The following is an 8,499-nucleotide window of genomic DNA, read 5'->3' on the forward strand; positions in this document are numbered from 1 at the left end:
GTATTCTAGTTATAAGTTTTTATAAAAGAACAGTTTTTACATGGCCTTGCCTTGTCATTATGCACACTTACAGATATATCCTTGGACTGAAATGTTCTACCTTGAACACAAATTTGTCCCAAATCTATTTCTCTTTTTAAAAACTTATTGTATTTCTTATTATGTAGTCTTTAGTTACTATATAAGGAGTGAGCACATTCTTTCTATTCTAGATTCTAAGTTTATTATATCTTTTTAGCAAAGCAACTAAGACCATGTCTAAAAATATTTTTCCTAAAATTATTTGATTAAATCATAAATTCTATAATAAATCATAAATTCATAGAATCATTAATTCATCTAAACATTAATTCATGAAAGTTCATCTTTATGTTGATCTGCAGTATATCTGATAAATATGGTAGACTATTTACTACGGATTCTTATATTAATTTAATAATTACAGGAAAGGTATATCAGCTGCAAAAAGCAATCCTGAGATAAAGTATCTTTAGAATTTTGCTATCGAGCTCACCCATTATAGACTATGCAAAACTGTGGGTCCCCTCCAGGAAGACCAACTGCTAGCCTTAGGGTTTCCTAGATGGCTCCTGGCACCCATTTCTGTGCCCTTAGAATCTTTAGGGGCACACCCAACTGCCTGAAGCTGTCTGTTGTTTCTTTGGATCTCCATTGTTCCTCCACTTTTTTGTCTGCCTTTGTCTCTCCCAATCTTCCACCCTCCTTTTCCCCCAGACCACACCCAACTGTGGGGAAGTGATGCCTGCAGAGTTCCATTGTACAGCTCAAGGTTACCCACTAGAGGCCCGTTACACCAGGAAGACTGAGGTTAGAACCCCTCCCAGTAACTGGTACATCAAAAACATCCAGGGACAACCACATGGCTAAAGGCCAAGGATAACAATGCAATCAACAAAAGCCAGAGCAATATACCATTAGAACACAGCTATCCTACAACTGCAAGGCCTGGATATACTAACACAAGCAACATATAAGAAAATTACCTTAATCCAATATTATAAAGATGATAGAGGCTTTTAAAGAGGAGATGAATAAATCCCTTAAAGAAATAGAGGAAAATACGATCAAACAGGTAGAAGTATTTAAAGAGGAAACAAATAAATCCCTTAATGAAATACAGGAAAATATAAGTAAACAGGATAAGTATATAAATAAAACTGTTCAAGACCTGAAAATGGAAATAGAAGCAATAAAGAAAGCATAGACTGAGGAAATCCTGGAGATGGAAAACCTAGGGAAGACAACAGAAACATCAAATACAAGCATTGGCAACAAAATACAGGAGATGGAAGGTAAAATCTCAGGGATAGAAGATACAATAGAAGAAATTGATATATCAGTCAAAGAAAATGTTAAATTGAAAACAAAAATGCTGACCCAAAATATCCAGTAAATCTGGGATTTTATAAAAAGTCCTAACCTAAGAATAATAGGAATAGAAGAAGGTAAAGAGTCCCAGCAACAAGGATCAGAAAAAATTTTCAATGAAATGATAGAAGAAAACTCCCCCAACCTAAAGAAAAAGATCCCTATAAACATATAAGAAGAAACTTACACAACGCCAACTAATTTGGACCAGGAAAAAAAAGTCCTCCCAGTATGGAACAATTAGAACATAAAATTTACAGAACAAAGAAAGGATATTAAAATCTGCAAGAGAAAACCACCAAGTAACATAAAACAGAGACTCTAAACAATAGAAGGTCCTGGTCAGATGTCTTGCAGCCTCTAAAACAACCTAGTTGCCAACCTAGACTATTATACTCAGCAAAACTCTTAATCAGCATATATGGATAAAGCAAAACATTTTTAAAATCCCCACATATTTAAATATCTATTCACAAAGCCAGCCCTACAAAAAAACACTGGAAGGAAAACTTCAATCCATAACAGTTAATTATAACCAAGGAAATGCAGGAAATAAATAACTGTATAGCAGCAAAAACAAAACAAGGGAAAGACCCACACACCACAACCACCACCACCACCACCACCAACAACAACATCAAAATAACAGGAATTAGCAATCATTGATCATTAATATCTCTCAACATCAATGGACTCAATTGATAAAAAGACATAAAAAGACACAGGGTCACAGAATGGATGGATCACAGAATGGATGGAAAACCAGGATCCATCATTTTGCTTCATAGAAGAAACATACCTCAACAGTAAAAATAAACTTTACCTCAGAGTAAAGGTCTAGAAAAATGTTTTGCCAGCAAACAGACCCAAGAAGCAATCTGAAGTACTCATTCTAATACCTGATACAAAATACTTTCAACTTTTATGTGTGTGTGTGTGTATGTGTGTGTGTGTGTGTGTGTGTGTGTGTGTGTGTGTGTGTGTGTGTGTGTGTGTGTGTGTGTGTGCGAGAGAGAGAGAGAGAGAGAGAGAGAGAGAGAGATATTTCATATTCATCAAAGGAAAAATCCACCAAGATGAGATCTCAATTCTAAACATTTATGTCCCAAAGTTGAGGGCACCCATATTTGTAAAAGAAACATTGCTAAACTTAAAACACCCAAGAAACCCACACATTAGTAGTGGGAGACTTCAATACCCGACATATAGCAACCTACAGATCATCCAGAAAAAGAAATAAACAGAGAAATAATAAAACTAACTGACATGAATCAAATGGGCCTAAAAGGTATTTACAGAACATTTCACCCAAACTAATAAGAATATATTTTCTTCTCAGCACCACATGGAACATTCTCTGAAGTTGATCATAAAATTTATCACAAAGCAAGCTTCAACTTATATAAGAAAATTGAGATGACTCTTTGTATCTCCTCAGACCACCATGGATTAAAGCTGGACTTCAACAACAGCAAAAACAACACAAGGCCTATACACTCATGGAGACTGACAACAGTCTCTCTATTCAGTGCTGTCTGAGTCAGGAAAAAATAAAGAAAGAAATCAAAGACTTTCTAGAATTCCATGAAAATGAAGGCACAACCTACCCAATATTATGGGGCACAGTGAAAGCAGTGGTAAGAGGAAAATTCATAGCATTAAAGAAATTAGAAGCTAGGCAGTGGTGGCACACACCTTTAATCCCAGCACTCAGGAGGCAGAGGCAGGAGGATTTCTGAGTTCGAGGCCAGCCTGGTCTACAAAGTGAGTTCCAGGACAGTCAAGGTTATACAGAGAAACCCTGTCTCAAAAAAAAAACAAAAAAACAAAAACAAAAACAAAAACAAAAGAAAGAAAGAAAGAAAGAAATTAGAAATTTCTCATACTAGCAATTTAAAATTACAATTGAAAACTCTAGGGAAAAAGAAGTAAGCATACCAAGTAGGAGTACAGAGTAGGAAATAATCAAGATCAGAGCTCAAATCAATCAATTAGAAAAAAAAAACATTAAAAATTATCAATGAAACTAAGATTAACTAGCCCTTAGCCAAACTAACTAAAAGAGAGACAGTATTCAAAAAACAAAATCAGAAGTGAAAAGGGATACATAGGGGTGAAAGCTACTCCCAGGTACCAAATGAACTTCTCTATGTTCTATGCATTGTACTTGATGAGTTTTTTTTTTTTTTTTTCCAAAAGAAAATCACAAAGTCCAGCACTCCGGAGGCAGAGGCAGGTAGATTTCTGAGTTCAAGGCCAGCCTNGTCTACANAGTGAGTTCCAGGACAGCCAGGGCTACACAGAGAAACCCTNTCTCGGGAAAAAAAAAAAAAAAAAAAAAAGAAAGTCACAAAGTTGTCTGGTTATATTAAATGAAGGTTGGAACTGAGAAGAGGTAGGGAGGGGCTAAATATGATTAAATTTACATTATGTGAAAATTTCAAAATGTTATGTTTGAACAGAAGAATGCCAGTAATTTGTTTTAATTAGTAAAATATGCTACTTTTTAATATCTGAAGTCCACTTACTTTGAATCTGAAGAAGAAGGGAAACAAGCCCTGTGTTCATGTTTTAAATGTGTTTGGCAGAAAGCCTGATTTAGATTAAAGCCAATTGCAAAAATTCCTTTGGTTTCCACCAAAACATTTTTGAGAAATATGTGCTTTTGTAATTCATAATTTCACCTTCAGAGTTTCCATTTTTTGTTACTGTATTTGTTTATTGCTCCTCTTTCACCAGTATTGTACATAGCCTTTAGGGGATGAGTTTGCACTGACCATTATAAAAATATGCTTTTAGTTATATAGTATTAGTAGTATTCACTCTACTTTTGTCACAATTGCTCTGTGCCAAGCACTTATTATTATATCCCAGAAAATGTTCAATGTGGGTTTCTTTAATATATACTTAGCTCCTAATGCACATTTGTTTTTATCTAACTACATTTTCATAACCTACTGCTTTATCTCTAGGGCTTATCTGGTATTTGGAGTAGTTATTTATGGTTCACATTCTCATAAAGCAAAACCTTCATCTGTTTTTTAAAGAGTGGAGAATAAGGCTTTTGCTTCCTTACTCTTCTATATAATAAAGAAACATATTCTTCCAGTGGCCTGAGAGGCGGTACAGGAAGCCACAAGGACATCCTGGCGCCAGGCCGCTGGATAAGGCAGAGGACAGAGGAGCTGCCAGCAGCAGGGGACGCAAGACGGGCAAGCAGGAGGTCAGAACCAGGTGAGCATGAGTGCAGCAGGCACATGCTAACCACCTGTACTCTGCTGTCCTGGAGCACAAAGGACCAGGAGCCCAGGCCACGAGGCCTGCCTGCATGACAACCAGAGTGTAGCCAGGAGAGGCTGAGCTCAATGGTTCTGCAGAACAGTGGAAGGAGTTCAGCCTATCCTTGCCCGGGGTGTATTGCGGGGGAATCTAGCCATTTTAACCATACCTACAATCATTAGACGACACAAATGGGACGAAGGAAGATTCCAGTTGAATTTGAATCCTCACACAATAGCCAGTGCACATCCCTTACAGCTTGCCTGGGTGCCCACCATTTCAAATGACAGCCATGCCTCCCTGCAGAGGTTTCCTGCCTCTTAGGTAATCCCAACTGTCCTCTGCAGAAGGCCAGGGACATCCTGAGTGGGATGGCTCATCACAACCACTTTTGTAATGTCTTCTGTTGGGCAGGAAATTATCTAGAAATCAGAACATTCTGTACCAAACTGCCTGGAGGTTCTGGATCCTCCTGGCTCATGTAGTCACTGGGCACAGCGGGAGATCTCCTTGCCTCTGTGGACTATGGGTTGCTTCTGGACGTTGCTGGGCTGCTTACATGCTCTTTTTAATTAAAAGACATATTTTTGTATTTTAAATGCTCTATGATCTTGACGTGAATTTTACTAAATTCAATCAAGCTATGTAATTCTCCAACTGAAGTTATCAGGGACAGAAACCCATTTATATTAAAATGGAAATTGTGGGAAAAAAGAAAAATATTCTTTGCTTAATATAATGCCTTCTACATTTATAAATAGGACATTTGATCTGGTCTTTATCATATCATTCTAAGAGTAAAATTAATGTATGACAATAATGTGCTCATAATGTGCAGCATTTTAACTGAGTGATAGCCTTTATCAGATCTGGAACACACAATCTGAGTATTCAATTTTGGATGAATTGATGAAGATGATTATTAAAAGTATAGGAACTGGATTTCTCTCACTTGCTTTAAGATATATATATATATATATATATATATACATATAAAGATATATATAGATATAGATATAACAAATACACATACATATATATCCTAAATAGCAAACAAAAATGCACATGCACACACACACACACATATATATATATCCTAAAGATATATATGTATACATGTACATATACATACACACACACACACACACTATATATATATATATATATATATATATAGAGAGAGAGAGAGAGAGAGAGAGAGAGAGGAGAACTTAGTTCCTACACTTTCAATAATCATCTTCATCAATTCATCCAAATTTGAATACTGAAGCCTGAGGGCAAGTGGAAAAATGGAAACAGGCAACCTTGGGAGGTAGGAGGTGGGGGGACCCTCCAGAACACACCAGAGACCTGGGAGGTGAGAGACTCTCAGGACCTTAGATGAAATGCCAGACAGTAGGGAGAGGGAAATTATAGAGCCCACCTCCAACAGGAAGATAGGGCATCAAGTGAGGGATAGGGTTGCCATACCAGTCAAAACTCTGACCCATAATTGTTCCCGTCTGAAAGAATTAACAGGATGGAAATGGAGAGGAGCCTGGAGAAAAGAAGGTCCAGGGACAGACCCAAAGTGTGATCCAGCTCAAGGGGAGGTCCCAAGGCCTGACACTATTACTGAGGCTATAGAGTGCACACAAAAAGGGACCTATCATGATTGCACTCTGAAACACCCAAAAAGCAGCTGGGAGAGTAAGATGCAGATATTTATACCCAACCAATGGACAGAAGCTGCTGACCCCTGTGGTTGAATTAGGGAAAAGCTGGAAGAAGCTGAGGCAGAGGGCCACCCTGTAGGAAGACCAGCAGTTTCCATTAATCTGGACCCCTGAGATCTCTCAAACATAGGCCAACAAACAGGCAGCATACACCAGCTGATATGAGGCCCCCCAAATCATATACAGCAAAGGATGCAGAGTTTGCTTTCAATCAGAGAAGATGCATCTAACCCTCAAGAGCCGGGAGGCCCCAGGGAGTTTAGAGGTCTGGTGAGGTGGAAGTGGGTGGTGGGGACATCTTTGTGGAGACACGGAAAAAGGGGAAGAGGTATGGGACATGGAACAGTCAGAGGGTGGACCTGGAGGGGAATAAAATCTGATGTGTAAATAAATAAACAAATAAAAGATTAAATAAAAATGAAAAAAATTTTTTTTCTAGGAGACAATAAAACAAACAAACAAACAAACAAGACTTCATGAATTTTGCAGGCAAGTGGATGGAACTTGAGAATATCATCCTGAGTGAGGTAACCCTGTCCCAAAAGGAGATGTGTGGTATATACTTACTTATAAGTGGAAATTAACCATAAAATGCAGATAACATGTTACATTCCACAGACTCAAAGATGCTAAAGAAGAAGGAAGGCCCAGGCAATGATACATGAATCTCAGAAGGGGAAATAAAATAGTCATAGGAGACAGATGGAGGGAACTGGAATAGACTGGGGTTGGGGAGGGGAATGGAAGGTTCAGGATCAGGTGTGTGGAAGGACAGGAGAGATGGTCAGATGGCCATGAAAAGAATGGAAATCTGCAACTGATGGGGATGGGGGTGGTGGTGGGGGCATCTCCAGAAACTGGGATAAGGGAGGGACCCAAGAATTAATGTGAGTGACCTTAGCTGTGACTCACTACTTTGGAGAAATGGAACCTGAAGAGACCACCTCCTGTAGCCAGAGAGCAACCTCAGTGTTTTGTTTTGCTTTGTTTTGTTGGTGGGGGGTGGGTATTTTCTAGACAGGGTTTCTCTGTAAAGCCCTGACTGTCCTGGAACTCACTCTGTAGACCAGGCTGGCCTCGAACTCAGAAATCTGCCTGCCTCTGCCTCCCAAGCGTTGGGATTAAAGGCATGTGCCTTCACTGTATGCGTGGTGAGCATCCTCAGTGGAGTGATAGAGAAACCAACCCATCCACAAAACTTTCAACACAAAATGTATCCTGTCTACAAGAAAGCCAGGCATAGGGGATGGACCAGAGACTGAGGGAATGGCTGACCGACCAACAAGGAACCTAAATTGAGACCCATCCCATGGGCAAGCACCAATCCCTAACACTATTAATGATTCTATGTTAAACTTGCATAGAGGAGCCTATTGTCTTCTGAGAGGCTCCACCCAGCAGCTCCTCCAGACTCCTAGCAGACACCCACAGTCAAACGGTGGATGGAGCTTGGGTACTCTTACTAAAGAATTGGAGGAAGGATTACAGGCTCAGAAGAGGGTAGGAACTCCACAGGAAGACCAAAAGAGTCAACTAACCTGAAATCTTGGTGCTCTCAAGAGTGTGAACCACCAATCAAAGAATATACACAGGCTAGCTAGATCTAAACCTCCTGACACCTAAGTAGTTGATGTACAGCTTGGTCTTTATGTGGGCTCTGAACAACTGGAAAGGGGGCTGTTCCAAAGCTGTTTCCTGAATGTGGGCTATGTTCTTCCAGCTGGGCTGCTTGGTCTGGCCTCACTGGGAGATGTGCCTAGCCTCATAGAGATCTGAAGTGCCAGGGATGGGTGGATACACAGGTGTGGCCCCACTAGCTCAGAGGAAAAGGGGAAGGGGGAATGGGGTAAGGATGGTGCCAGGGGGTGACCATGAGGGGGGTAGTGAGTAGGATGTAAAGTGAATATGTAAAATATAAAATTAAATTTAAAAAAAAGATAAAAAGAGTACTATGTAGGGTGCTTCTTGGGATGTCTGTTGTTCTACTGGAAACACTATAAGTCTTCCAAGTAGGATGGAGAGAAGTCCTGGCTACGGTATTTGACCACAAAAAAAAAAAAAAAAAAAAAAAAAAAAAAAAAAAAAAAAAAAAAAAAAAAAAAAAAAAAAAAAAAAA

General features: G+C 39.1%; 1 pseudogene; it reads left to right on the forward strand.

Annotated features, from left to right (window-relative positions):
• Window positions 1–1,243: 1,243 nt before the first annotated feature.
• On the forward strand, window positions 1,244–4,850 carry LOC115030075 (annotated as a pseudogene).
• The last annotated feature ends 3,649 nt before the right edge of the window (window positions 4,851–8,499 follow it).

The sequence above is a fragment of the Mus caroli genome, chromosome X, assembly GCF_900094665.2.
Source record: "Mus caroli chromosome X, CAROLI_EIJ_v1.1, whole genome shotgun sequence".
Classification (NCBI taxonomy): domain Eukaryota; kingdom Metazoa; phylum Chordata; class Mammalia; order Rodentia; family Muridae; genus Mus; species Mus caroli.